Below are 27,372 nucleotides of genomic sequence, written 5' to 3' on the forward strand. Positions count from 1 at the left end.
CTCCCATGTCCCCAGGGCTCCTGACTCCCTGCCAGAGACAGGCCCAAGAGCCCTGGATGTCCCCAAAGGGAGACTGCTCCAACCTCAAGCGAGACTCGACACGGCCCAGACAGGCATGTGAGCCGTCGGCTGTGGAGCCCGCCCCATGCTGGCCCCCACATTGCCCGTCCCAGACAGTCCCAGGCAAGCCCTGACCTTGTTTCCCTGGGGCAGCTGGTCCCCTGTGTCAAGCCAGCAGCCCAGGAGCTGCAGGGCTCAGCCAGGGTGCACCTTCAGCCCCACGAACGGAAAGCGGGGCCAGCAGGAGGCCGGGTGGTCCGGACAGATGCCAGTTCCTGCACAGTCTGCACACTGCTGGGCAGGGGTGAGGCAGGGAAGGCAGGACAGCCCCGCCAGGCCCTGTGCTGCCCACTTGGGGCCTAGAGCAGGGCCCCCGCTCAGCAGCAGGGAAGGACTGCGGCTCCTCAGACTTCCTCATACCCCGGACTCATCCAGGGTCCCCGAGGCAGCTGTTTCCTGTGCTCATCCTTCAGGCACCTGAGGGGCTGGCTGGACACCACCTCCCTGCTCCCCTCCCCTCGCCCCCCACGCACCTCCCCAGGGTTTTCCAGGCACCCTGGGAGGCACAGAGTCAGTCTGCCCCTTTCCTCATCTCACCAGGCACCATCAAACCCACAACGGCTCCTGGGCCACGCTGTTGTCCTCATCCCATGCCCAGAACCCTCCTCTTGCTGCACCCCAGCCTGACTCTGCCTTCAACAGCCTCTGACTCCCGCAGCCTGTGCAGCCTCGCTCCCTCCTCAGGCTGCCCGGAGGGCCCTCTGGCTCCAGCACCATGGCCCATGCAGGCAAACTCAGTTGGACTCTCAACCTCAGCCCCCAGGCCCTTCTGGTCCCAACCCACACATGCCACATGCACGCACACGTGCACACAGAAAAGAGGACCCACCTGACCCAACACACACTGGCACACCCCATGCCCTGCCAGAGCCGCAGCTGCTGTGCGGCCTCCATAAATCTCTCCGAGGCCCCGCACGCCCCCTCTGATCAACCCAACTCCATGTCATTCACCTCGCGTTCTGATGGTTAAAAATGCGTTCGCAGCAGCGCATTGGTTATTACGTCTCGGCCTTAATTAAAGAGGGCCGCAGAACGGCATTTTAACCAGCAATGTCATTTTCTAATTGACGCGGCTCCATTATCAAGAAAAATACTCAAACCAGCCTGAAACGGAGCCGGCCCCCCTCCTCCACCCTCCCGGAGGAGCAGGGATGGTTCAGCTTCAATTTTTAATCTGCTGATGAAATATTCACAGGCCAGGGAAGGGATTGCGTTTCCTGAGATGAAGGATCCCTGCCCTGTCGGGGCTCCCCACCTGGGAAGACAGAGTTTGGGGTGCTGGGGTCAGGGCCGTCTGGAGGAACAGAGCCATGCAGGTGGGGACTGGAGACCAGCCTGCCTCACAACGAGCCTGCTGGGCCCAGGACCACCACTTTGCCCTCCCCTCTGCCCGCTGCTGGCATAGGGCCCCTCGAGAGTGACCCTCCCAACTGTCCCTTCTCTGAGGAGGATGCCGCGGCCCAGAGAGCCAGGCACTGCCCCAAGGCCTCCCATGATTTCCTGCCAGGCCTCCTAGCCCCAGACCTGCCACCTCTTCAGACTCTGCCGGCCCCAAGCCTGGCCTGTGCAGGAGAAGGGGGCCCCAACGTTCTGATTTCCTAAGCAAAGCATTCAGAGGGCTTACAATAGGGTGTTTGTACCTAGAGGCCACACGCACTTCCCATGAAGTCTGAGGCTGGAGCTCCATGTTATAGGATGGGACACTTAGGCAGGTGAGGGAAGCTCGGCCCCCGCTTGTTGAGGCACAGGGCCTCCTGTGGGTGCAGGACAGGTGGCCTCCGCACCATCATACGGCCGAGGTGCTGACGCTGACCCTCGGTACAGATGAGGACAAGGTGGCAGGGGAGACACCACCCAAGCCAGGCCACGCCCCGGGCTCAGCCTCTCAGCCCCTCGAATGCGTCTCCTCATGCAGCGGGGACAGGCGGCCGAGGAAAGCGGAGCCACTGGCCCAATCCCCACCCCCACCCACCTCAGCAGAAGGCATGAAAATGCCCCAGATGGAGCTGCTCCCGGGGGGAGGCTGGTTCTCGTGGGGAAGGGCAGAGTGGAGCTGGGCCAGGGAGGCCCCAGTGGGCAGTGCCTCAGGCTCCCCATGTGGGTGAGCACAGCCCAGGCACAGCACAGGGGCCCACACAGTCCTCATGTAGCATCGTCTGGAGCTTGCTGTGCCTGGTGGAAGACACTAGCCGGAAACCACAGGCCTCCAAATGGAGCTGACCACCCACGGGCAGCCCCTGGGGACCCCAGCCACCAGTATGCCACCCATGTGACTACTACACAGCATATCCAGCTCTGAGCCACCACCCAGGGGGCAAGGACAGCCATCCCCCCCTTACAGAAAAGGAAACTGAGGCTTGGAGGGGCAAAGGGCCTTCCAAGGCTGCAGCTGGCGAGGCAGGGGCCAGGGAACGATGCACCAGCGCTGTGTTCAGGCCACTCCGCGGCTCCAGCCCCACCGGCTCTCTGGGGCCAGTTCCTCCCTCCCCCGGTGGTTTCCATACATCCTGCCCTGGGAGCCTGACACTGACCAGCTGCCCACTCGGCCCCAGACAGGCTGTTTAATCAAAGCGTGCGATCGGCATGACATCTCCTGGTATCTCTGGGCAGCTGCACCCCCATCCTCCACCCCCCCTCAACACACACACAGCCATCTGGCGGGTCTGCTCCTCCCGACCATAGGCCGGCAAGTGCTCTGGAAAGAGGCATGAACCAGGGGTCCTGGGCTTGGCGCAGGGGTCCCAGCAGTGCCTGGGGACCTCCAGACACCAGCCGCAGCCAGAAGCTGACCCAACTAGGAGGAGAGGAAGGTGTCACAGGCAGGGCGAGATCGTGCACACTGTCCACCCCACTCCCACCCCAGGAGAGCCTGCGGCACCCGTCCGCCCACCCGAGCCAGCCCAGCTCTGCCCCTCCTCCAAGCAGCGTTCCCGGGTGGACACCGCCCGGCAGGCCCAGCCCTGGGGAACCCTGTGCACAGCCCCGTGCCTCCAGGGAGACGGGCATTCAGGTGGAACTAAAGTCCCCAAACCTCATGAGACAAGTCAGCAGGCACACAGGTAACCTTGCCCGATGCGGGGTCTCCTGATGTCACCCACGCATGGGGCCACCTGAGAACCCTGCCCATCTGGCCCATGCTCGCCAAGTTGCTGGGTCCCTGTCCATGCATGCTCTACCCGCCACGAGCTTCAGGGCCGAGCCACCCCTGCAGTACCACTGCCACATGTGGCAGCCGAAGACCCCAGGCCACCTGAGCCAGCCTCTTCTCTTCCCCCACCAACCAGCCGTCCCTATCCTCCTTCCTGCTCCCCGTGGAGAGGCTTCCCTCCCTGCCACCAAGTTCGGCCAAGCTCTCCACCAGGCCGAGGCACCCCTGTCCAGAGCTACCCTCAGCAGGCCCACCACCGACACCCAGCCGTCCAGGTGCAGAGCAGGGGTCAGCAGGGCTCCCCGGGTGCCCAGCATGAGGAAGCGGGAGCTTGGGGCCAGGCTGCGACAGGGAGCTGTGGTCTGCAGGCCCAGCCAGACCCCTCTCCTGCAAGAGCCTCTGTGCAGGCCCTCACGAGGCGGGTCAGTGTTTGGGACCCCTCCTGGCCCTCGGTGAATTCAGGGACAGCACAGGTCCCCTCCCGGGAAGCGGCGTACCCAACGTGCATCACCAGCCTTCTCAGCGGGGACCAGCCCTTCACTGCAAGTGACAGAACTGGGTCTCGGATATGCCAGCCCCTCCCGAGTCTCAAGGCCCTGCTGGCGCAATGCCACGGTTGGCACTCAGGCGGTACAGAGCTGGTGTCCAAAGTCAGGTCCTGCCAAGGTCTGGGGCTTCTGGGTGTTTTAAAGCCACGCACACACATTCAGCTCTCCCTCAGAGACTGCAACCCCAGGCCCAGTTTCACCCACCTCGACATCCAGCGTCCGGGGCAGGCACGTGAAGTCTTCTGACCACCGAACCCTGCATTGGGCCTGAGGCAGCACACAGTGGACACGTGATGCCTTTGACAGCAGATGGATGGGCAGGTGCCATGCAGCCTAGGACCCCGAGGACAGGGCGTACGTAGGCCGGGAAGCACTGAGCAGGAGCCAGCCCTCCATCGCAGTCCCACAGCAGCGTGGCTGTTTGAGCCTGGCTGAACTCAGCCAAGACTCAACCCACGTGTCGGCCACCTGCATCCCCCGGGACCAGATCAACATTCTGTCCATGACTGGCCTCCATCTGCAGCAGGGGACAAGCGGCCACATGGGCCCTGGGGGACCCTGGGACAAAACTGGGCTGCGGGGACCCTCCCAGCCAGCCTGAGCTCAGAGGAGCTGCACCTGGCTCTCACTGCCCTGCATCCTGGAAACCATCGCACCACGATGTCCACTGCGCCAGCAAATGCTGCTCTGTCCTCCCTCTCAAAAACCTGGCCCTGCCACCAAAATGTTCCAAGCTCCAACCACAGACCCCGGGGCCACTAAAATGTTCTAAGCTCCAACCACAGACCCTGGGGTTTCGCCTCCTGGGAGGCTTCCAGGTCTACCCCAGAGCTCTGGCATTCAATGCGCACTGCTCTTGTAACCTGCGAGGGGTCCTGCATGACCTCAACCACAACTGCCTCCACACCTGGCACCCCCGACTCCCCTCGATGCTTCACGTCCCTAGAAATGGTACCACTGTGCGGGCCCAAACCACAGGGTCACCCCAAGCCCCTGCTCCAGGCCTGTCGGCCACGGCTCTAACCGGCTCCTCCATCCCCCACAGTCATGGCCATGGCTGCCTCTGCTTCCATCTCCGAGTGGACACGGATTCCCCTCCTGCCCCTAGGGTCCGTCCTCACCGGCCGCCAAGACCTTCACTCAGCACTCACAGCCTCTGAAGGATGCTCACCACTATCAGGACACACCCAGCACCACTGGCCATGCCCTGCCTGGCTCTGTCACCCACCAGGCCCCTCCTGGCTGCCAGACCTCAACGTCCAGCTCTTAACTGACCGCCCCACCCCCTGCCAGTGAGCCCCACCCTGGGGCCTTTGCCCACACTGTTCCCCCGGCCTGAGAGGTCCTCCTCCACCTCCCCACCGGCTGCTCCTTCCCATGCACAAGTCCACCTACAGCATCCCCCCAGAGGGCCTTCCCTAACCATGCTGGCCAGGGACCCTCTGCATACCTGGAACCTGCCCGTCAGCACAGGCCCCTGAATGTCCTCCCCCAGCCCCGTGCTCCTCCGGAGAGGGCTGTGGGGTCACAGCAGGGGCTGGCTCTGACCGACCAGGCCCCCCTCCTGCTCGGCAGAAGCCCGGACACTGCAGTCCCCATCAGGGTGGATGGCACGGTGTCTGCCTCCCAGGCAGATGGAGAAGCCGGGCTGCACTCGGGGCGCAGAGACAAAGGCAGGCTGACCATGAGCGCCCGCAATTAATCTCGGTCAACACCGTGGCAGGGCGCGTCATCCGCCCAGCAATTTACATTTTTATTAAATTACACAGGAAAATTAGAAACATTATTACTTCCCTCAGTCCTTTAACCCTTTTCTCTACCTGCTCTCCTTACGGCTGCCCCATCCTGTCCACAGATGACTGTGAGGTCCACCACCCCACTCCCACCCACCTGTCACCTCCACGAGTGACCAACAGGCCACCACCCCACTCCCACCCACCTGTCACCTCCACGGTGACCAACAGGCCACCACCCCACTCCCACCTGCCTGCCACCTCCACAGAGACAGCTGGGCCCTCCCCGCAAGGGCCAGGCCCCAGATGTGCTGCCCAGAGGCAGAGCCTCTCAAGCTGCCCCCGACCAGCCTCGCCCTTCCTCTCCGTAAGCTGGGAGCAGTGAAGCGCTGGTGGGGTCCCAGCCAGTCCCACCTATGACTCCTCCAACCCACACTGTCCCGACTCAGGCTCCCCAAACCCCTGGGGCCTCCAGGAGGACCCTTCCTCAAAGGCAGCTCCTTGTCCCACCCTGGGCTTCAGACTCCAGCAGCTCACGAGTACGAGCGGACAGTGGGGTGAAGGCTCAGCACACCCCCAAAATGGGGGCTCCACCCTTGCGGGCATCCACCCACGGCACCCAGACACAGGCTTCCTTCCCCTGCTAATGTGAAGCTGGGCAGTGCCAGGACACAGGGCAGGTCCTGCAGTCCCTGGGCACCCCTAGTCCCCAGAGCCCAGGTCCTAGTCAGGAAGATTAACGAGCCCCCAACACACCCGGGAATGGCCAGCCACTGGCAGGAGTGCGAGAAGGAACAAGCAGAACCGGCCACAGGGACCAGTTGAGTCCCTGTGAGGCCACGGGAGCCCTGTGAGGCCACGGGAGCCAGGGGTCCGGGGAGGCCCCTTGAGGAGCCAACAGCCAAGGGAGACCTGAAGGGGCAACGGCAGAAGGGCATTTGGGGGAGGGGATGGCAAGTGCGAAGCTGTGACGGTTGAAGACATCACATCAGTCAGCACAGCTGGTCCCCAGCAAGCTGCAGGAGGGCAGGGAGGGCAGGGCAAGGATGCATGCCAGGGCCAGGGCTGGGACTCCGCCCCTAGGACCACAGTGGAACGGGAGGAACTAAAGAGGAGGGCGGCATGGTCCTGATCCGGTGCTTAGAATGGGCCAGCACTGGTAGAGCCAAGGGACCCTGTGTGGCCCCCAACACCACATCACCCTGGGCTGCTGGCCACACCCTGCCTGCAACCCCCCCACCGCAAGAAGTGGCCTAGGCTGCTGCACTGACTCTTAACTGTCTCTACATGGACACTGTAAGATGCACGTGTATCAGGAAACACAGGTATAGGAGAGGACCTCCTGAATGGGGAAATAAAGGATGGCTCCCTAGAAGAGGGAACATCTGGACGCAGCAGCAGCCACAGTCCCACCTGGGGGCACCCATTCCATGTTCACCTGTGCCGGGAACTGACACATATTTAGTCATGAATGAACCAGGCCAGAGAGTCAAGACTTTGATTATTTTCACCTTCCCCGTCATGCATTTTGCACTGACAGTGTCAGGGCTAGGGCTGGGGACATGTAGCAACAGTTAATTTCAACTTCGACTGCTCTCTCCTGCCTTGGCTCTTTTTCGGTTCCAGGTTTCACGAGTCCCCATGGAGGACGGAGGCAGGCAGCCGGTGGGACAGGCTGCCGGTGCCAGCAGCTCCTGGATGAACACCTGGTGGGTGCGTCCAGGCCAGCCATGCGATGCCAGAGTGACAGAGCTCCTGCCAGAGCCCCCGTCCTGCCTGTGGCCTTGGTCTCTGCTTGATGGAGGCCACCAAGGCCAAGGCTGGGGCTTCTCTAACCCCAAACTCCAGATCCTTCCATGAGGATCCATGCCAGTCCCAGGGAGGGGCCTGAAGTGCAGTGAACGAACCAGGTACCCCCACTGCTGACCACCCAAGGGCACACAAAAACCCATCAGGGCTTTGGTCCAAACGTTCCACCTCCTTCCCAGCAGCTACACGTAATGAGTACCTGACAACTGGCCCTCCACAGAGCAGCTAGAGGGGGACAGTTTCCTCACTCACCCGGTGGGGACACTGGAGCCCATAACCTCCAGGGCACGTCCACTTTCATTTTCTCGGCCACTGGCAGTCGTCCCAGCAGCATAGGGGCTGCCACGCTCGCTGAGCTGGACAGAGCTGGAGCCTGGGGTAGGGAACTCACCCGTCTACACTGCAGCTCGAGCACTGGGCCTCACGATTCTGGCCAACTGTCCCCAGGCACACGGCCCAGGGGTGCAGGAGGCAGAGCCCACTCTGAATGGCTGTCACTGCTCCCCTCTTCCCCAACTCCACATCCGCTGCTCAACTCTGCTGGGTCCACACCAGGCACGGGGCCCACACGGAGGCCATGTCCCATCACTACCACCAGTGTGTTGGGACAGGAAGCCCAGTGCCCACAGAGCATCAATGGGACCTAAGCCCAGAAAGTCTGCTGCAGAAGGCAGCACCCAGGCAGACACGGGTCAGAGTGGGAAGCTGGTTGCTAAGGGGTACAGTGGTGGGGCCTGCCTGGCTCCTGAGGACGAAGGGGCGTCCGTGGCCAGGCGGCAGCGAGAACTCCACCCTGGGGAACCACAGAGGGCGCGACGCAGCAGAGAAGCACAGTCCTCGGAGGCCCGGGAGGTGGGGAGGAGAGGGCTCCAGGGCCCAGGACCTGGGATCCAGCCCCGTCCCAACCTCCTGTTGGGAGCCCCCAGAGAAAGGAACCAAGGACTCCGCTTCCACCTTCGTAAGAGGAATCTAAGCCTTGGGCGGGTGCCCAGGGTTGGGGGTTTTGCCAAGAAACCTCCAGTTTCCCCCACTCTGCAGCTGCTGAGTCAGGAGCAAAGGGGCGGGACCCCAATCTCAGCCCCTTCCGGCGGCGAGGGCAGGAAGCTGCACCCCACAAGTCTCTCCAGATACCAGGCTAGATAGACCCCAAGCTGCAGAACCAGCCCCTCCCCACTCATCCACCCAGGGAAGAGGCACACCACAGCCTCCGTACATGTCGGTGCCAGAGGGGGCTGGGAGAAAGGGAGGCCCAGGGCAGGGTGGGGGCAGACCTGTCCACATTTGTACTGCATGGGCCCCAGCCTACCGGGTCCCTGAGGCCAGCTTCAAAGGGCAGGGGACGCTGGACTCAGGCCTACAAGGATGGAAAAAGAAGGGCAGAGCAGGCACACACGCCAGGCAGAGGGAACGGTGTAAAAGACGGCACAGAGGTGGGGCCACATGGGGCATGGCCTCCGGGGACCTCAGCAGGACCAGGCCCCATGAGGAAGAGCTGCGTCCTGTGGGGAGGGTCTATGGGGACATGCCCACCCCACTGTGGTAGGGTCACGAGGGCCAACGACTGGCCAGAAGGTGAGAAGGCACCGGAGGAGCCCATCTGGTGACCCAGCCAGCCGGCCCCGCCTTCCAGGAGGAAACACTCTTTCCCACAGTTGCAGAAGATCCTCTTTGCCTGAAGGAAGAACGCAGGCTCCCTCAGCTCAGTGCCACGCCCGGCTGGGGACGGGCAGATGGAGGGCTGGTCCCAAGGCCCGAAGGCCCATGACAGTCCACCAAGTGCACACACCTCTCTCCTCTGGTCACTGAGAAAGATGGGGATAGGACAGGGGACGTGACCCCTTAAGCTCACGTCAAGGCTGCACCCAGTGACTGGTCTCACTTACTGGCCCTGAGCAATTTCTAGGTCCTAAGATGGTTCCAGAACTAGCTGCCCCTGCAACCACTCCTCCCAAGAAAATGCTTCTTCCGGTGAGACAGAACACTCATGCCCTCCTCACATTCCTTTGCCCCACACTCAGCGCCCCCTATTCCAGGGGCTGCATGATGCTGATGGGCAATCCTGCATGACCCCCAGAACCCGGAAGAACAAACTCCTCTTCCTGGCCCTCAGACAAAGACACAGAGGTTCAGAGGGGACCCCAGCCAGCACCCTTCCCTGCTCCCAGGCAAGAACTGAAGGACAGGCCTTACTTCAGTGAACCCTCACAACCACCCGGGCAGCAAGTACCCTCACAACCACCCAGGCAGCAAGTACCCTCACTCCACTTCACAGATGAGAAAGTCGAGACTCAGAGACAGACTCGCTGCCCCAGGTCACACAGCATGTAAAAGGGTTGTGTGGGGCCCTGAACGGTGGGCCACAGACAGCTTCCCGGGCTTCAGGGCAGGAAACCCCTCCAGATCTCCCAAGGCCAAATGTTCTCGGCCCGAGACGCCTCCCAGGACGGGGCAAGTGGAAACCCCATAATCTGCTGGGGCCTCTCTAGAAGGAGGTCCCCCCCACCGCCTGGGCCGTGGGATTGGGTTTCCTGGCCTCTAATCAAAGGATTACCCGACAATCCCCGGCACCCACATGTGCCTGCATCCACAGCCATGCCACCCACATCACTCACATCCAAAGGGAAGGTCACTGCAGCGGTGGCAGGGCCACAGCCACCACCTGCGCTCCACCCGCTGAGCCAGCCAGAGCAGGAAGGGCCAGGAAGGCAGGTAGGCAGCCTCCTCCACAGCACTGTCCACTCTCCTGTGGGGCCAGGTTCCCCCAAACCCACCAGGTCAGGGCAGCCCACACCAGCCATCTCAGCCCTGGAGACCACACATGGCCCTGCAGGAACCACAAAGGCCTCCTCCCGCAGCCCCGCAGCCCCACCACCTGCCTGGGCTCACAGCAGCTCCCAAGCAGTCCCTTGCCCTCACCCTGCTGTTATCACTCTGCCTGCACCGCCCCACTGTCCCCCGCTGACGGCAGGAAGAGGCCACACAGCACGCTATCCCAAGTGCAGGCCTCTGGGGCCTGACCACCTGGGGGACCCCTGCTCTCTATGCCTCAGTTTCCTGGCAGGGAAAGGGCAAGGATCGGCCCCTCCATGCCCACAAGCTGTGTGGCCTTGAAGAAATCAGTTCAGCCTCCCTGAGCCCAGGCCTCCTCTGTAAATGGGGGCAACTCCCTCCCCCAGGGTTCTGGGAGGGCAATGGGCTTGGCACAAGCTGGCACCGGGGCACCCGGTGCATTGTGGCTTGCTAGTCCTCGGCCCGGACCCCCGCCCCTGCCCTCACTCTGGCCTGGGATCCACAGTGGGCCCGGGGCTTTCTCCAGTCTGATCTCATAGTTCAGAACCCACTACCCACCAAATGCCAGCACGAGGACCCCCACCCCAGGCCCAGCAGAGAGCCTTCAGGGAGACGCCTCCCCATTCGGGGTCTTCACGTCCCCCAGCCAACAACACCCACCACAGGCAGGCTCCAGCTGGCCGGATGCTCTGACCACCCCTAACCTCCGGGTTGGGCTTCACAGACCCTGGAGCACAGCAGACCCTCAGCAGGTGGGGCCAGGCCAGCAGTGGGCAGAGCCTCAACAAACCCAAGCCCAGCCCTGCCCAGCCAGGCCCCAGGCAGTGACGCTGCCAGTCACGCGCCCAGCTTCCAGGCCACACTGCCCAGTGCCTCTACCTCCCAAACTCCAACCTCCGGCCAAGACCCAGAGGAGGGGTGGCAACAAACAGTCACACACCAAGACATTCCCCTGCCACCACGTACACCCCACGGTGCTCCCCGAAGGCGGGAAGAGGTCAGCCGCCCTGAAGAGCTCCCAGAAAGAGAGAAGCTCTGCCACCAGGTGTGTGCCGGCCAAGCTGCAAGCCGGCCCAACCCCGGGCCACCCACGCCCACGCCTCCTCCAAGGTCCTGGCCTGGGCCAGGAAGCCGGGTGGAGACTGGAGGGCGGGGGCCTATCTCACCCAGAGTTGCTAAAAAGAGCCAACGGGGAAGTAAAAATAGGAAATAAAAATAAAATGGCTCCAGCCAGGCCTGGTTGTTTGTGTAGGAAGCAAGGCCCCTCCCCAGCCAGCAGGGAGGGCTCGGCTCCAGGTCCCTCCCAGAGGAGGAATGTCCCGCGACCCTAGCAGCCCCCAGAACTCCAACCACGTGCCAGAACCCCAGGCCGGAAGTGGCTCAAAGAAGAGTCCCAAGAATCTGGATTCGAATCCCGACTCTGCCGTTAACTGGCCACATGATATCAGGCAAGGAGCTGAGCCCCTCTCCATGGCTTGGCCTCCTCATCAGCGCTGCGGTGCAGGGAGGGAGGGAGCGTGCCACGCTGTGCTGACCACATGCTCCAGGTACCACCGCCCACAGCGGGGCCTGCGGTCACAGCTCCAGTCACCCACCTCTCCCTGTCCCCACCAGGGTCCTCCCATCTGCGCCCTCACTCCGCCCCAAGGTGGGCCGTCAGGAGGTGAGGGCACGAGGCCAGGGTCAGGAGACAGCCTGGCTGTCAGCTGGCCCCGCTTGCCAGCCGTGCCGCTCTCAGACCTCAATTTCCTCATCCACACAATTAGAGGAAGCCTTCCTTCCTCTCCTTTCCTGCGAGGCCTTTCCAGGGTTCACATGAGGCTCATTCGCACTAAAGCGTGCGTGACTGACCCTGGCTTCAGGATCGGCTCAGCTCATTCTCCCAGGGCACACAATTCCTCAGAAGACAGGCTCCTTGCTCCTGGAGCTGAGACACCCCAGCGAGAGGCCCAGGGAGGACCGCTTGGGCCACAGCTCACACATCCAATCCACCTGCCCAGCCTGGACGACGTGCGGCTTCTGCACTGCAGCATCGCTCAGTCAGGCAGCTGCAAGACAAGATGTGGGTCAAGGCTCATGCACCGAGACCATCTGCTTAGGTGTCTGCAGAAAGGGATCTGAGTGCTTCGGGTGGTCGATGATACCCGCCACGCTGCGGCCAGAGGGCAAGCAGTGAGACGGTGCCATGTGAGCCCCACTGAACCAAAACATACTGCTCAGAGTGCTCCCTGGCACTTCCTAAAGCCCCTCGGCCCTCGCTCCTGGCTTGATCATTATCACCCCTGTGCCACTTCCTGGGAACTGGCTGAAAAGTCAGGGGATGACATCACTGATCTGCCCCAAACCACCATCCCCACAACGGCCAAAGTCTTTCTAGAACATATATTTGCCTGCAGCCCTCCACAGCCCCCTACAACTCCCCATTCTCCTGTCCTGGACCCCCAGCCCTCAGGACCCTTAGCTAAGGAGGGAGCCAGACACGGGCAGTGGCCAATCTGAAACCTGGACTCGCAGGTGCGGGCCATCAGAAGGTGTGGGGCACAAGACACACAGAAGCACACACAGGCACACACGCCGACACAGCACGGGCACGGGGAGACACATGAGGACACAGGTGCACACGGACACACGCTCGCACAGGGACGGGGACAGACAGACACAGACATGAGTGCACACAGACACAGGCTCAGACATGGACACAGATGTGCACAGAGGAACACACACGAACGGGTACACACAGACAGGCTCACACAAGGGCAGAGGCGTGCACACTCGCATACACACACAGGTTCACACAGACAGGCTCACACAAGGGCATAGGCGTGCACACTCATACACACACAGGTTCACACAGACACAGACAGGCTCACACAAGGGCACGGGTGTTCACAGACATACACACACGGGCTTACACACACAGACTCACACACACACAAGCACACACAGGCTCACACAAGGACATGGGTGTGCACAGACACACGGGCTCTCACACACATAGACGCACACACAGGCTCACACACACACACAGGCACACACAGACACACACAGGCTCACACACAGACTCACAAAAGGCCATGGATGTGCAGAGACACACACGGGCTCACACACACACAGACTCACACAAGGGCGGGGCATGCACACTCACACACAGGCTCACACACAGGCACACACACAAGGCATGGCACCCACACACTCTCACACACAGGCTCACACACAGGCACACAACAGGCACATACACACAGGCATGGCACCCACACACTCACACACAGGCTCACACACACAGGCACACTCCCACAGGCACACACAGGCACACACACACAGGCATGGCACCCACACACTCTCACACACAGGCTCACACACAGGCACACACACACAGGCACACACACACACAGGCATGGCACCCACACACTCACAGGCAGGCTCACAGGCTCACACGCAGACAGGGGCTCGTGGGCACAAACCCTGGTTGGAACCCCAGCCACACACGTAAGCACGCCTGTCCCTTCACTCCATGCTGTTCTGGCTCCAGGTGCCCAGAGGAGGGTCTGGGGAGGACGACACGCCCCTGAAGGCCAGGCAGGGAGGAAAGAACAGCGCAGAGGGTGCCATGCCAGCCACCTCAGTCCTGGCCTTTCTGCCAAGAGCCCTCCAGGCTGCGGAGCCTCTGAGCTGACCAGAGGGCATGAGAGGGTCCCCATGGACAGGGCACAGGCAGGCAGGGCCCTGAGCCCATGGGGCCAACCCCAGGCAGGTGACCACCAGCCCTGCCCCGACACCAGGCACACGGCCGGCGACCCAGGTCCGGCTCCGAGTCCCCAGGTCCCTGCCGGTGTGGGCACCAGCAGTGCCAAGCAAGGCGTCCACAGCAGAAGGCAGACAGCAGTGGTGACAACAATCGGCTCCTTGTTCTCAGAAAGGCGGCCAGGCAGACCTGAGGGAGGGCAGAGGGGTCAGCAGAGAGGGCAGCACGGGGGCCGTCTCCAGAGTCCTGGAGGGAGGATCTCTGGGCTCTGGGGAACCCTGGAGACTCCCAAGTACCAACAGAGGCCTGCTCGCTCCCCTAGCCTCACCTGCAGGGCTGGGCAGAGTGCGGGGGTCTGGCCCCAGCACAAGGCTGGGGTGCTGGCTGCGGGGTAAGGGGCACCAGCTGCCCCCTCCGATAACGAGTTCGCAGCTTATCAGCCACGTCCAGGCTTCGTGGGCTCCAGCAGCCAGCCCCTCCCCTACCCCGACCAGCAGCCGGCAAGCATCACTGCTTCCTAGGCAGGAGGCCTAACTGTCCACACGCAGGCAGGTCCTGGCCACTGACTGCGGCCAGACGCACGCGGGAACACGCCTCTCCCAGCCAGCAAGAGTGGCAGTGACCTCTCCTGTGACCCCATGGCCTGGGGGATGCCAGCCCAGGTCAGAGGGACCCAGACGCCAATTGGGCTGGAGGCCCGTCAATCTGGGACCAGAAGTGGCCTGTGTCCTGCAGCCAGGGGGCCCCTGACATGAGGAGGCCCTTCCAGCACCACGGCTGGCATTTGTTCTTCAGAAACCATGTCCAATAGCAGCCACAGGGAGCCAGGAATGAGCCAGCAGGGGTCGAATGCCTGGCGATGGCTGTGCCCCACACACCTGCCCATTCTGCCAGCCGGAGGGAGGCCCAGGGAGGCCCCGGGACAGCGCAGCATAACCACACACCTATCTTCTGTCAGGGCTCCTGACACCTCCATCCCTCCCTGTGGTCACTGCCCAGCGTTTCCCTCCATGCCCTTCCTGAGCCCTACGTCGTCCGTGGCTGCCGCCAACCGCCTATCTCCCCCGCTGACCTGGCAGCCCACGAGGGCAAGGACCTGCCTGTCACATCCTCAGAGCGGCTCTGGGCAGAGGGGCCCTCCATGAGCACTGGTGGCGCAGTGACCCATCTCTCCCCTGCCACCGCTCAGGGCTGGCACGCGGCCACCTGAACCGAACGAAACCCGTCTGTCTCGTTTCTTTTTGGAGAGGTTCAAGTTTTGCATTCTACGTCTGCTCCAAGGACACCCAACAGTCTCTGGGCGACCCCCGGGGGGGAGGCGCACTGCTGTCTGATGCAAGGGAAGGCAGAGTCAGCGAGCTCTGCCCTGGAAGCCTTTGATGACGCAAAGCAAAGACACAGGTGTTGAGGACGAGACACTGGCTTCTCCCAGGCCAACTCCTACGCATCCTTCATGACCCAGTTCAAAAGCCCCAACTCTCTGCACGCCAGGGTGAGCCGCTAATGCCTCCTCCGTGTCCCTTCTGCCTCCAGTACCTCCTCCCACCACCATGCTCACACTATCTCCACCCCAGACTGGGGTCAGGGATACCTTACAGGTAAGACAACTAAGACCCAAAGAGAGTTAAAACATCTGGTTCAAGGCCATACACCATCAAGTGGCAGCACTGGGGTCTGCCACCTGACCCCAGGCCACCTGACCCCAGGGACCACTACTGCCCACTTCAGGGCTAAGCCTGGCTCTACTGGGCCTTGCTGGTGGCCAGCAGGAGCCTGATGGATGTGGGTGGACAGACGGACAGACAGATGAACGGACGGACAGACAGCAGGCAGGTGGGAGCCATGCTACTTCTTCTCTCGTAGCTGGCCTTGCCCCCCACACTGCTACAAGTGTCAACAAGACGTGCTTACCAGCGGAGGAAGGAGCCAGGTCCCCAACAAGGCCAGGCATTTGGGGCGGAGCACCCCTCCCTCTCTCAATGTGGGAATCTGAGTTCAAGGACTCTCAGGCTCTGTCCAGCAGCCGGCGGCAGCCACATCTCAAACACACTGAGCGACGATGGGGCCTCGCCACAGGCAGGGCCCCCCCAACACCAACCCCGAGCCTCAGCCTCAGCTTCCACCCAGGGCCCCCAGGGATTCCAGCTGGCCCAAGGAGTCTTCAAGGACAGTCCCAGACCCTCCCATCTACTCCCACCCCCAGAAACCAACACTGAGCTACACACACAGCAGGACTTCCCTTCCCTGGAAACTCGACCGGCCTCCAGAAGGAGGGGAGTTCATGATTTGAGAAATCAACTTTGCAAGGAACGGGCTCCCCCGTCACATTTCTGAACCTGAGGGTTGAGGGGATCAGTCGGCTGACCGCATGGATTCGTGCCACAAACTTCACAAGGCTTATACAGCACCTGGCACCGTGGGCTCAGCAGCCACGAAGACCTAGAGCCAGCTCCGAGCCATGAGAGGGGGTGCCTGGAGCCAGCCCTGTGTTAAAAAAGACTCTGAGGTCTGAGGGCCCCACGGGAAGAGAAGCAGCACCCATTCAGTGACGTCCGCCAAGGCTCCGGCCGGCCACAGGGTATGGCGGCACACTTCCCGCCGTGGACTCTGCCTGGCATCCTTCCTTCCATTTTCCAAATGAGGAAATCAACACCAAGAGGGAGGAAGGAATGTGTTCCAAGTCACAAAGTCCACAAAGTCCACAAAGTCCATGTGGCAGAGAAGACGCAGGCTGTGAGAATGCCCGGGTCCACTGTCTGCAGGGGCCTGGAGACCAGCTCTTACGTTGCCGCTAAGGGGTGGCGCCTCCTGTGATCCCAGCCTCGGGAGAAGGTGGGTCACACAGGATACAAGGGCGGGTGGCTCTGACTTTGTGCCCAGGAGACTGAGGGGAGGGAAGAGGAAGGCCCCGCTGCCCTTCCAGTCCTCACCCCTCCACTGGCCCGGCACAGTGCGGGCGGTGCTGCCCGCCAGGCCCGCCTCACCACTGTCTGTGCCCAGAGTGACCTGGCACCCCTGACGAAGTCCCCGCCTCCCTGCCCTGCACCTCAACCTTGATCCTGGGCAGAAAGTCCACGAAGGGGTGGGGAAGGGACAGCTTCACCGCCTCCCGTGGACTCTGCCCATGGTCAGAGCTGTTTTCTTCCCTTCGGATGGGGAGAGGGCGAGAAGCCATCCAACAGCCTGGCACTCACACAGGAGCCTCCAGGCAAATGGCGCCTAAGCTGCCCACAGGGAGAGGCAGGGACCGAGGCAGGACCACAGGACACTACACTACAGGGACAGACCAAGGGGTACACGAATAGGTGGTGGGGAAGGGCCCTGGCCGCTCCTCCCAGCGGCGGACACACCCCGGGAGCCGGAGCCCCGAGTTGGGGCACCACACAAGGGCACCAGTGGGAGTCACACTTCAGACCTGGGCAGGAAGGAGAGGGGACATCAAGCCAGTGGGGGCTGCCAGGCTGCAGTGAGACCCACCCCCAGCCTGAGCTGCTCACAAGGTTAATTAGTCCCAGGCCAGCTGACCATAGCCCCGTGCTCACAGGGGTCCGCACCAGCACAGAGCTGGAAGCCAGCCAGCAAGGGGCAGGCCAGAGGAGCCTGGTCACACAATCAGCTCCTTCAGAAACCCTACAGGGAAGCCCCCCACTCAGGCATCCCTTCCCTGTACCCTTGGCTGTAACCAGATCCCCCTGGAGAGAGTCCACCCACTCTCTCTGCCTTGATTCCTTCCCCACCTCCCACCCAACAAACTCCTACTCATCCCTCAAAGCCCAACTATATCACCTCCTCTGTGAAGCTTCCCTGACCTCCCCCAGGCAGTTTACGCGTGAGACAACTGAGGCCCAGTGAGGTGAATTTGCTACCCTAGGGCCATACAGCCTGTGACTCAGAGGGGTGCTCACTCATCGCATGGGGCGGCCTACCTCACCAGTTCATTTTAGACATGAGAAAATCAGTGAGAGGTGCCTAATGAGGGAGGAGAAGCTACAGAGCCACGTGACACCAGGTGAAGGCCTGGTCTCCATGCTAGGGACAATGTGGTGCCATAGAAGGTTCCAGGCAATGGAGGTCAGTGCCCAAAGAGAGAAGGACTAGCCTGGCCTTGAGTGATAATCATCACGGAGACTGATGCCACTCATCAGTGGCCCCTACTGCCTCTGCTCTGCCATGCCCCCAGGCCACCATTTCCCCATTGTGAGCTTCACATCCCAAAAGTGCTTCACCACAATATGCCCAGTACACATCCAGACCCAGACCCACCCTGGCTGGCTCAGAGCCCATGGCGTCCTGGACCCCAGCAACCCAGACCCTACCCCAGCCCAGGTCCTGTCCTCTCAGCTAGGGAGGGCATAGAGCCATTTTCCAGGGAGCTGGTCCCCAGTGTGCCACCCTGACCAATGGCCAACAGCACATCAGAACAAAGGCAGGGTGACGGGAAGGCAAGGCAGAGGCTTTGACAGCCAGAGGGCCCCCAGAGAAGCTGAAGCCCAGGGAGGGGAAGGGACCTACCTGCGGCTACACAGCAGCCTGGTCAGAGAACAGCCCCCACCATGCAGAAAGCTGAGTTCGAGGGATGGCTGGGCACACACCACCACCGCCACAGCCCGTCCTATCACTGCGGCAGTCACTGACACTGCTGCCCAAGGCCCAGTCCTATTTCTAAGGAGCAAACGGTCACCAAGGTGGTCCTCTGGACACCATGCCTGGGTTGACGGGAAACCAGGAGCTGGATGCGGCCAGCCAGCCTCTCTCCAATGCACCAGGCACATCCTCCCCGAGCACAGGTGCTGAAGCCACTGCTGACAGGCAGGAGACGTGCTTTTGATTCCACTCTCTAAGTCAAGTGAGCCCTTCCGGCACATCTGTACTGGGTGCTGCAGGGGTGCCCACACCTCAGAAGGGCCCTGCCCTCAGGAAGCCTGGGAATAAAGAGGAGGTTGGATGGGTGGCTGGCACGTGGAGAGCTCCCACCCGCCAGGCACCTGCACCAGCAGTGGCCTCAACGCCAAACACAGGCGTGGGATCACCCCACGGCCCTCGGGTGGGAGAAAACTGGGCAACAGTCAGGCACAGACCCAGCAGGTTGCCAGCGGGATCTGAATGCAGGCTCTGGGCAACAAGTCCAAAGCCGGAGCCCCACTCCGAGCCCTATACCGTGCACACTAAGGAAGCTGCGGGGCACCAAGGACGGCAGGTGGGCTCTGGCTGGGGAGGCAGGCTGAGCCTGCACAGGCGGAGAGGGCAGAGCAGGCAGGGGGAGTCCCGGCAGAGGCACAGGGCGGCCCAGACCCAAGGGCGCCCGATTCAGAGCCGCTCGAACACAGCAGCTGTTGGGAGCCCACCCCAGCGACTCCAGCCACCTGTGCTGTCACTGCCTGACCTCTGCCCAGGGCCAGTGTGGACACTTAAGCTAAATTGGTCAATTACAGGATACTTAGATCCCTCCCCAGGGCTTCCCAGCCTCACTGCATTCTGGGCTGCAGCACCAGGAAGCCTGTTGAATCAGTAACCTCATTACAGCCGGCGGCCGCACCCGGGGTTGTCTTTGAACTCCGAGGGTTTATCCATGGCGGCTGGAGGATTTACACACGGCCTGGCCCGGGCCCAACTCACTCTCCCCTCCCCTCAGCGCCGGAGGCTCCAGACCCCGCATGCACGGCAACAGTCTGAGCCGACACCCATCACCCCCAGCCCTGGCCTCAGGTACAGCAGGGGAAACCGAGGCCCAGCTGGAAACTACTATGGCTTAGACGGCCAACAGAGGTGCAGGGAGGCCAGGCACGGCCTCTGGGTCACCCTGGAGGTAGGTCTGTGACCAAGGGCTTCCTGGGGTCCCTTGCCCCAGCAGGCAGCGCCTGGAAGAGGCGACGGAGCTGAAGCCAATCATCAAAGACAGATGTGGGCTGTGCAGGGCAGACCCTGTGGCAACTCCTGACACAGAGACCCTCAGAGGCTCTGATCCCCTCAAGGACCCCTCAATGTCTCACCCCCCAGCTCCAAAGTCTGGTCCCCTCCACAGTCTCAGCATCCCTGACCCGGCCACAAGAGGCCTGGCTGCTCTGCTTCCCCTGGACAGTCTGCCCCACACTTCATCCAGTGCCCGGGGAGGGGAGGCGGAGCTAGGGCCAGGGAAAAGGTGCCTCACCCATACCCATGCCCAGGAAAGTCAAGCCCCAGGCCAGCCCAGGGACCTGGCCTACGCCCCTAGGAAGACGCTAGGAATCCTCCACCCCCTCCCAGCCTGCCACGCTGAGAAGCCCAGCCAGGGCCAGAGTGCACGGCCATTCATAGGGGCCCCAAGGCCCACCTGAAACCCGTGAGCCACCTGGAGAGTCACCTCCGCCTTCCAGGTCTCACCTGGCTGCTGCCAAGCCACCCTCTGCACAACGCTGGGGGCCTCATCCCAGCCAGGAGCACCATGCTGGGATCCCCTGGTCTCCAGGCACCCATGCACCTGCGCCCGGCATACAGGCCCTATCCAGCCTCTCCTCCCATGTGAACCCCCTCCTGGCTCCAGCCCTGCAACCTCACCCTTGTGTCCTCACCCCCTTCACCCACTCCAGGCCAGACCTTGCTGTCCCTACTGCTGGGCACCCCTCCCCCACCCCTCCTCCACAGGCAGCAGGACCAGGCCAGCACCCAGGGGGCACTCCCTAAGCCACGTGTGGAAAAGCCCACCTGCAGTCCCGGCTTCCCCAGCCAGAGCTGTCAAGGCTCTGCCAGGTCACCCTGGGAAGGCTGGGGCCGACGCCTACATGCATGGGGTGGGCCACGTGTGCTGGGTTAGGACCTCAGAAAGAACCTCACCCCTGCCCTGCCCTGGGACCCCGGGGTCCAACCTCACCCTGTCCACTCCCCCAGGTCCCTTAGGAATTTGCTGCAGACAGCGCTGCCCTGGTGGCGTGAGAAGGTGGGCAAGCCACAGCTTCCAGGCTGGGCCTCTGCTGCTCTCCCAACTACAGCTTTCCAGCTAGGAGTGGGAACTTCTCCCAGCCACCACCCCAAGCCAAGGACAAGCCTGGAGAGAGGATCAAGGGATCGCCACTCCTGAGAGGGCCTTCAACCAGCACAAGGGGCCGAGATGCCCAGTCCCAGGGCACAGAGCTGGCAAGGTGAGACCTCAGCCCTCCACCAGTGCCCCCACAGAACAAAAACGTCACTCACTCGGGCCAAGACCAGCAATGGGGCTCCCGGGAACCAGCATGGGGCACAGACCCAGCCTGGTCAGTGAGCAGCCTCTGAGGATGCTGAGGGGCAGGAGGACCTGGGGCAGCACAGCCCCCACTCTGGGCACGGGTCCTCCCAGCTGGAGCTCAAGGCAGCCCCCGCTAGTCAAGTGCCTGAGAAAAAGCAGACCCCATAGCGGGACACAAAGGCTGGCCCACAGACCTCACCCAGGGTTCAGTGTCCCCATCCGCTAAGTGGGCTTGTCTCTGTGACACCTCCGCAAGGTCCCAAAAATAAAGTCCCTGGCAGGCAGCAGGCACCCGCTGCAGCCATCGGCACCTTCATGGGGGCAGGGTGAGTCCTGGACAAGCTGGCGAGATGTAGAAAAAAAGGAGGCGAACAAATCCTGCAGGGACCACCGTGCTCCTTGGGGGACCCCATGAGGCCTGGCTCACTCACGGGCACGCCAGGACACGGGCCAGTGGCCAGCAGCACCAGGTGAGAGCCTGTGACTCCGTGTGCGCGCGATGGTGAGCGTGAACACACCCAGGCCCCGCACGTGGTTCGCAGCCACGGTGGCCGGGCCAATTTTCCTTAGCTGCTTTCTGCTCCATTTCACGCTCATTCAGCTGCTGAGCTAGACAATTGCTTTGTAACTCTAGGGCGCAATTTCCCTGTCTGTGAGGCGCTGGGGCACAACTGCTCAGAACATCTCGCACCAGGCTCGGGTGGGTGTGCAAACCGTGGTCCCTCGTTCCACCTGCCTCCTTGGGCCTCTGAGGAGGGTTCCTGCCCCAGCAGCAGTGAGAGCTCTCCAGTGGCAGGCCTATACCCACAGAAAAGGCTACCTCAGTGTCCCCAACGTCCTCTATTCCTGAGTCTGTTCCTCCACACCTGACAGCCCCAGCGACCATCGTGGCCTGCTCTGGTCCAGTGCTGGAAACCTGGCCCCACCCTAACCCAAGCAGGAGGCACAGAGAGGACCCAGCCACAGGCTAGCAGAGACAACCCACGAACGGACTCCCCGAACTCCCAGCCAGCCTATGACACACGAGGCTGCCTTCTCCAGCATCTGGAAGAGCCAACGAGTGTGTCCATTTTCCAGATGGACAGCCAAGGCCCCAAGAGGCCAAAGAGCAGACCAGGCAGGCAGCGAGGACAGAAGGCCCAACCCCAGGTGGCCTGACCACCCGCCCAGCAATGGGACACCGCCTGTCGGAACCTCTTTCTGGGAAGGTGCTGATCCCGGGATCCCTGCAAAACCACCATTACCTCCATCCTGCAGGTGACAAAGGCCCTGAATGGGAGGGGGCAGAGGAGAGGAAGGAAGGATGAAAGACGGAGCTGCACCCTGTAAAATGGAAACACACAGGCAGGTGGGTAAGGTGCAGGCGGAGGAGAGTGACCCCTCTAACCACACCATAGCACCCTAAAACTGATCAGCTTAAGAATCTCAGGACAAAGGTCTGGAAGGTGACCCCCAAATGGACACCAGCCCCCAAAAGCCACAGGCCAGGTCCCCAGACCCTTGTAGCCCCAGACCCCAGCCTCATCCCTAGCCCAGCAAATGGCTAATTCCCATGAAAACACACCAGTTAACGGGCCACCCCAAGGCCCTGGCCACCAAAGCCAGCTAAAAAATACAAACTCAAGCCCGGCAGAGAAGGGAAGGAGGGGCAGGTCTTGGCTTGCAAAGCCCGGGTCCCAGTGACAGTGCCCCAGCCCTGAGCCAGCCGGGGGTTGGGGAGGGCCTCTGTCCTGTGTCTGCTGGGACAGCTGTGCCCTCTTCTCCAGAGGACAGGCATTGCTCACCACTCGAGGTCCCAGCCCTGAAACATTTGACCCATGACAAAACCAAACGTCACCTAAGAAATGAAACTTCCCAGGCAGCCTCCACTGGCACTGGGTGGGCATTTAAGGCTTTCACCCCACCTCCACACCATCTTCCATGCAGCTGAGGTCTGTCCCACCCTCTCCTGATGCCAGAGCCTCCCCACACGCACGACCAGCCCCCAGGGGCAGAGGGGCACACCCCTGAGTACCCCCTGTTCCCACAGTAATTCCACAGCAAATCCTCCAGGCACCCTTTCCCAGGGGAGGAAACAAAGCCCACGGACAGAGACTTCCCACACAGCCACGGGGAAGATGGGGCAGGGGTCAAGAAAGGGCAGTCAGAGGGGCCTCCTGGTGGAGGCGAGCCCCCCACAGGCCCTGAAGGACAGGCACAGCTGGAAGAACCACCAGGTGCTGGCAGAGCCGGGAGCCAGTCACAGCAGCTGCCCGTGTGACCAGGGCTGCCGGCTCAACCTGCACTCCACACCCCAAGGGACTCAGAGCACCCGCCCCCCCCCACCAGCCCTTCCTAGGGGCCCAGCTCATCCCACCCACATCTGGGCAGAGGGTCACAGCTGCGTGCTCCGGTCCAGGTCCAGCAGTGAGCCCCAGGCAAGGATAGAGACTAGCAAGGCCAGGGCCACCATCGGACTGGGCCATTTTTCTCACCCTGACACCTCCCCAGTCAACAAACAGGGCCCCTCTAGAGTTTACCAAGACAAACACCCCGCCATCGGGCAGTGCCCACGCTAAAAGACGCCCTCGTCAGGCCGGAGCGGGACTCCAAGTCCGGCCTCCTGAGAGTCACATGACCCTGTTATTTCGGGAGGCCCCGGAATGTGCTCTATTTTGGGTCCCAAGGGCTCTGATGTTACCAGAAGCCCCTCACCCAGGCTGCAAGCTCACCCAGGTCCCTGAGTGCCCTGACTCCAAGAGTGGTCAGTGGGCCTACAGCTTTGCCGGCGGGTCTCTCCACAGGCACATGGGGTCTGGTGCGGTCTGAGACCTTTGGACTCCGTGGACTCCGCCTGAGTCCCACCATTCAGGATAAGGCCAGCCAGGGCCTTCTCCCCGGCAGGCGTAGGAGCACGGCCAGCCCTGGGCAGCAGGGCCAGGAAGCTGGGGCTGCCTCTGGCGAGTCCCTCGGCCTTGCTTTCCTTCCAGATCTGGATGCTGGACTCATCCCTGCCCTCACTGAGTGGCTTGGTGGGCACTGACCGGGATCCTCCCCCAGCCCACCAAGCCCAGCGGCAGTGAATGCGGGGAGGAAGACGCCCTCTCTACTCCAGACCCCAAAAGTGGCCGGGCAGCTGTAAGGGGTGGCCGAGTCTCCCCCAGCAGCTCCAGGTCTGACTGGTCGGCCAGCCGGGCCAAGACAAGCCAGGCCCTCCGCCCGCCACTCACCCCCAGGAGGGATTAGGCTGTGTTGACAAAAGGGCTTAGACAAGTAACCGCTTAAATGGACCTTCGACTGCTCTGGACTTCAGAGCTGGTCACAAGCTTAGAAAAAAAATAAAATGTAATCAGAGCCCAGGACTCTCTGCTCAGCCCTGGGGCGTGGGCTGCCTGGGAGGCCATGGGCTGGTCGGGAGAGCTGGAGAACACAAGACTCCCAGCTTCCTTGTGGCAGGGGAGTGCCCAGGGAGATCCCTGGGGCAGTGGCTCAGAGGCACGACCTCTCCTCTTCACAGGGACTCCAGCAAGCCACCATGGGGACTGGGCACCCTTGCTCCCTCACCCTACATACACCAACTCCGTGGACTATCCCTGTCCCACCCAGGGCATTAAAAACAGGGACCTGTTCGGTTCTCAGTACTCAGCTGAAGTGCAACCAGCCAGGCCCCTGCCATGTCCGGGGACCAGACACTGAGCTGAGCACTCTTGTTCCAGAGGAATCGTCTGGGAGAGCGTAGCTCTGTATGTGTGGATGTGTGTGTGCAGATGTGTGAGTGTAAAGCTTTAACGGGGAAAGGCAGCCCCAGCCCACCCCACAGTGCACTCAGTCACAGACAGCGCAGCGTTCCCTCCTGCCTCACACTCAGCAGTACCACCAGCTGCGGGTGCTAATCCCAAATCCACCACTTTGTATCCTGGGGGCTCAGCCTCTCCCTGCCAGTTTTCTCATCTGCAAAATGGGCATGAGCGCCCACCCCTGGAGGCTGAGCCCTGGAGCTCATTCAAGGCCTCAAGCCCATCACTCCATCATGATACAGTCAGTGAGTAAGTGTCAGGTCTGACAAACCTGGAACCCACCCCCCACCCCGCCCCAGTCACGGAGCAGCACACCTGCCTGTGAGTAGTAGGGGTATTCAGACTCTCACCTTCATATCCAGGAGGGGCTGGGTCCATGCTGGCTCCCCTTGATGTCCCATCTCACTAAACATCCCTGCAGCTACACTGGCTTCTGAGTACCTCCTGGGGTGGCTAAGCTGCACCCCAGGCTGTAGGGAGGGTGGGCAGGAGGGGCTAAGGATGGCGGGGTTTCATTCATAATCAGCTGTTTCAATTTCCATTCAGCACAAATCCTTCACCCGGCCTGACAGCCTGGCTGCCGTCCCACCACCAAATTAATATCCTTCCCGGAGCTCATTTATAAAGTCTCCCCCTTCTCACTAGCTTCCAAACCCTTGGGAGGGCAATGGGTGGGAGCCCCAGTCGTGCCCTCTCCTCCTCCTCGGCAGGTCTGGGCCTGGAGTTGGCGGGCAGTCTGGGATAGGAAGCCACCGGGCGGGATGGCAGGAGGAGGAGGGAAACTGACCCTCTGCGCTGTCCTGCTCACAAATGGAGAGCCAACCGAGAAGAACACCCGGGACTGCCAGAGTGAGGGGCCCCATTTCTGGGATGGGGTCTTCCTAGGTCTGACGTTCTGTTCATACAGCTCCCGGGGGACCCTGCCCACCCGGGCGTGGGCTGCTTTGGGGATAACAGGGTCCCAGTCTGTTTCCTGGGCGGACACACACCCAAGGGCCAGCGGCCTGCTGGAAGCCGCAGCCCGACGGGCAGGCGGCGCAGAGGCCGCTCGGGGCCCAGCGCGCCGTCCCGGTCCCCAGGCCAGGGAGGCCGGAGCCGCGGAGCGCAGAAGTTGCTCCTCCCGCTCCGGCCGGGTTCCTGCGCGGCCCGGCTGCAGCTGGGCGCCAGGGCGCAGGCTGCCGCCGGTGACCGGGAGACCCCTCCACGTCCCGGGCGAACCTGCCACCCGCCCCCCCGGCCCCGCCGCCCGCCCGCTGCCCAGCCCCGCCCGGGCCCCGCGAAAAGTTGCCCCGGGTCGACCCCCTCCGGGCCCGGCGCCCGAACTCTCGCGAAGGTTGGCGAGGGGTCCAAGCGGGGCCCGGGCCGGCGACCCCCGCGCGCGCCGCCAACGCGCCCCCGGCCCCCGCCCGCCGGCCCCTGGCCCCGTCCCCGCCCGGCCCGGCGAGCACTCACCGAGCGGCAGGAAATGTTTGGTGTGTCCATCTGCGACTAACTCATGCCCGGCCGGCTGACGGCGCAGGCAGCAGGCGGCGGGCGCGGCAGCCCCAGCGCCAGCCAGCCCAGGCCGGAGCGGCGGGGAGCCAGCAGCGGCAGTGGCGGCGGCGGCGCGGAAGGCCGCGGCGCGCCGAGTTGTTGCAAAGTCGCTGGCAATGTAAACTACTTGTGTCTGCGCGCCGCCGCGCTGTCGCCAGCCCGCCGCCCCCGCCGCCGCGCTTTCCGCGCCCGCTCCGACCGCGGCGCTGCGGCACCGGCGGAGATGGCGAGGAGCCACGACGGGCGCGGACTCGGCGCAGCGCCGCCGCCACCGCTCGGCCCGCGCCCCGCCCTCCCGGCCCCGCCCGGTGCGCGCCCCCTCGGCCACAGCCGCCGCCGCCCCGCGATCGCCGCCCGCCCGGCCGCCGAGTTGCGAGCGCCCTGCAAACTTGCGAGTTCGCCTCCGCCAGGGGTTCCCGGGAGCCGCGAGGAGGCGGCGTGGGAGGGGGCGGGGCGCGGAGGGAGCGGGGCGGGGGCGGGGGCGGGAGCAGAACTCCCTCCCCGAGCCCGCCACACACTCGCGCGCACACACACACTCGCACGCACAGGGCCCGGAGGAGGCGGAGAGCCGGGCCGGGAGCCCAGCGGCCGGGCCATTGTCTGCGCGGCCACACAAAGCGGCCGGGCGGTGGCCGCGCGGGGACCCCGGCCCGGGCCCGGCAGGCGCAGAGTGGGGCGGGACGGCCGCGGCACCCGTACCTCGCACCCCGCCGCTGTGGACACGTGGGGAAACTGAGGCCCGGGAGTGGCGATGAGCCCCAACGCCAGAGGACGAGCTCCTCGTCCGGGGAAGGTTTCGTCTTCCGGACGCTCCCCCCGGTCCACCCCCCACTTTCACGCCCTGCCCCCACGGAGAGACCCATGAGCCCACCGGGAACGAGGAGGGGCGCGCGCTTCGCCTCCTCATCAACCCGCACTCCTGGACCCCTCTTCAAAGGCACCAGGCTGGGCAGGCGCTGCCCGGAGTTGGACATA

General features: G+C 62.8%; 1 protein-coding gene across 1 annotated transcript in view; it reads right to left on the bottom strand.

The window, feature by feature from the left end:
- RXRA (retinoid X receptor alpha) overlaps window positions 1-26,516 on the bottom strand; it is a 113,616-nt gene extending 87,100 nt beyond the window's left edge. Inside the window, exon 1 of the mRNA XM_031654695.1 lies at window positions 26,317-26,516. The gene's annotated coding sequence lies outside the window, so the exon portion shown is untranslated. The remainder of the gene's footprint in view (window positions 1-26,316) is intronic.
- Between the last annotated feature and the right edge of the window lie 856 nt (window positions 26,517-27,372).

The sequence above is a fragment of the Papio anubis genome, chromosome 13, assembly GCF_008728515.1.
Source record: "Papio anubis isolate 15944 chromosome 13, Panubis1.0, whole genome shotgun sequence".
Classification (NCBI taxonomy): domain Eukaryota; kingdom Metazoa; phylum Chordata; class Mammalia; order Primates; family Cercopithecidae; genus Papio; species Papio anubis.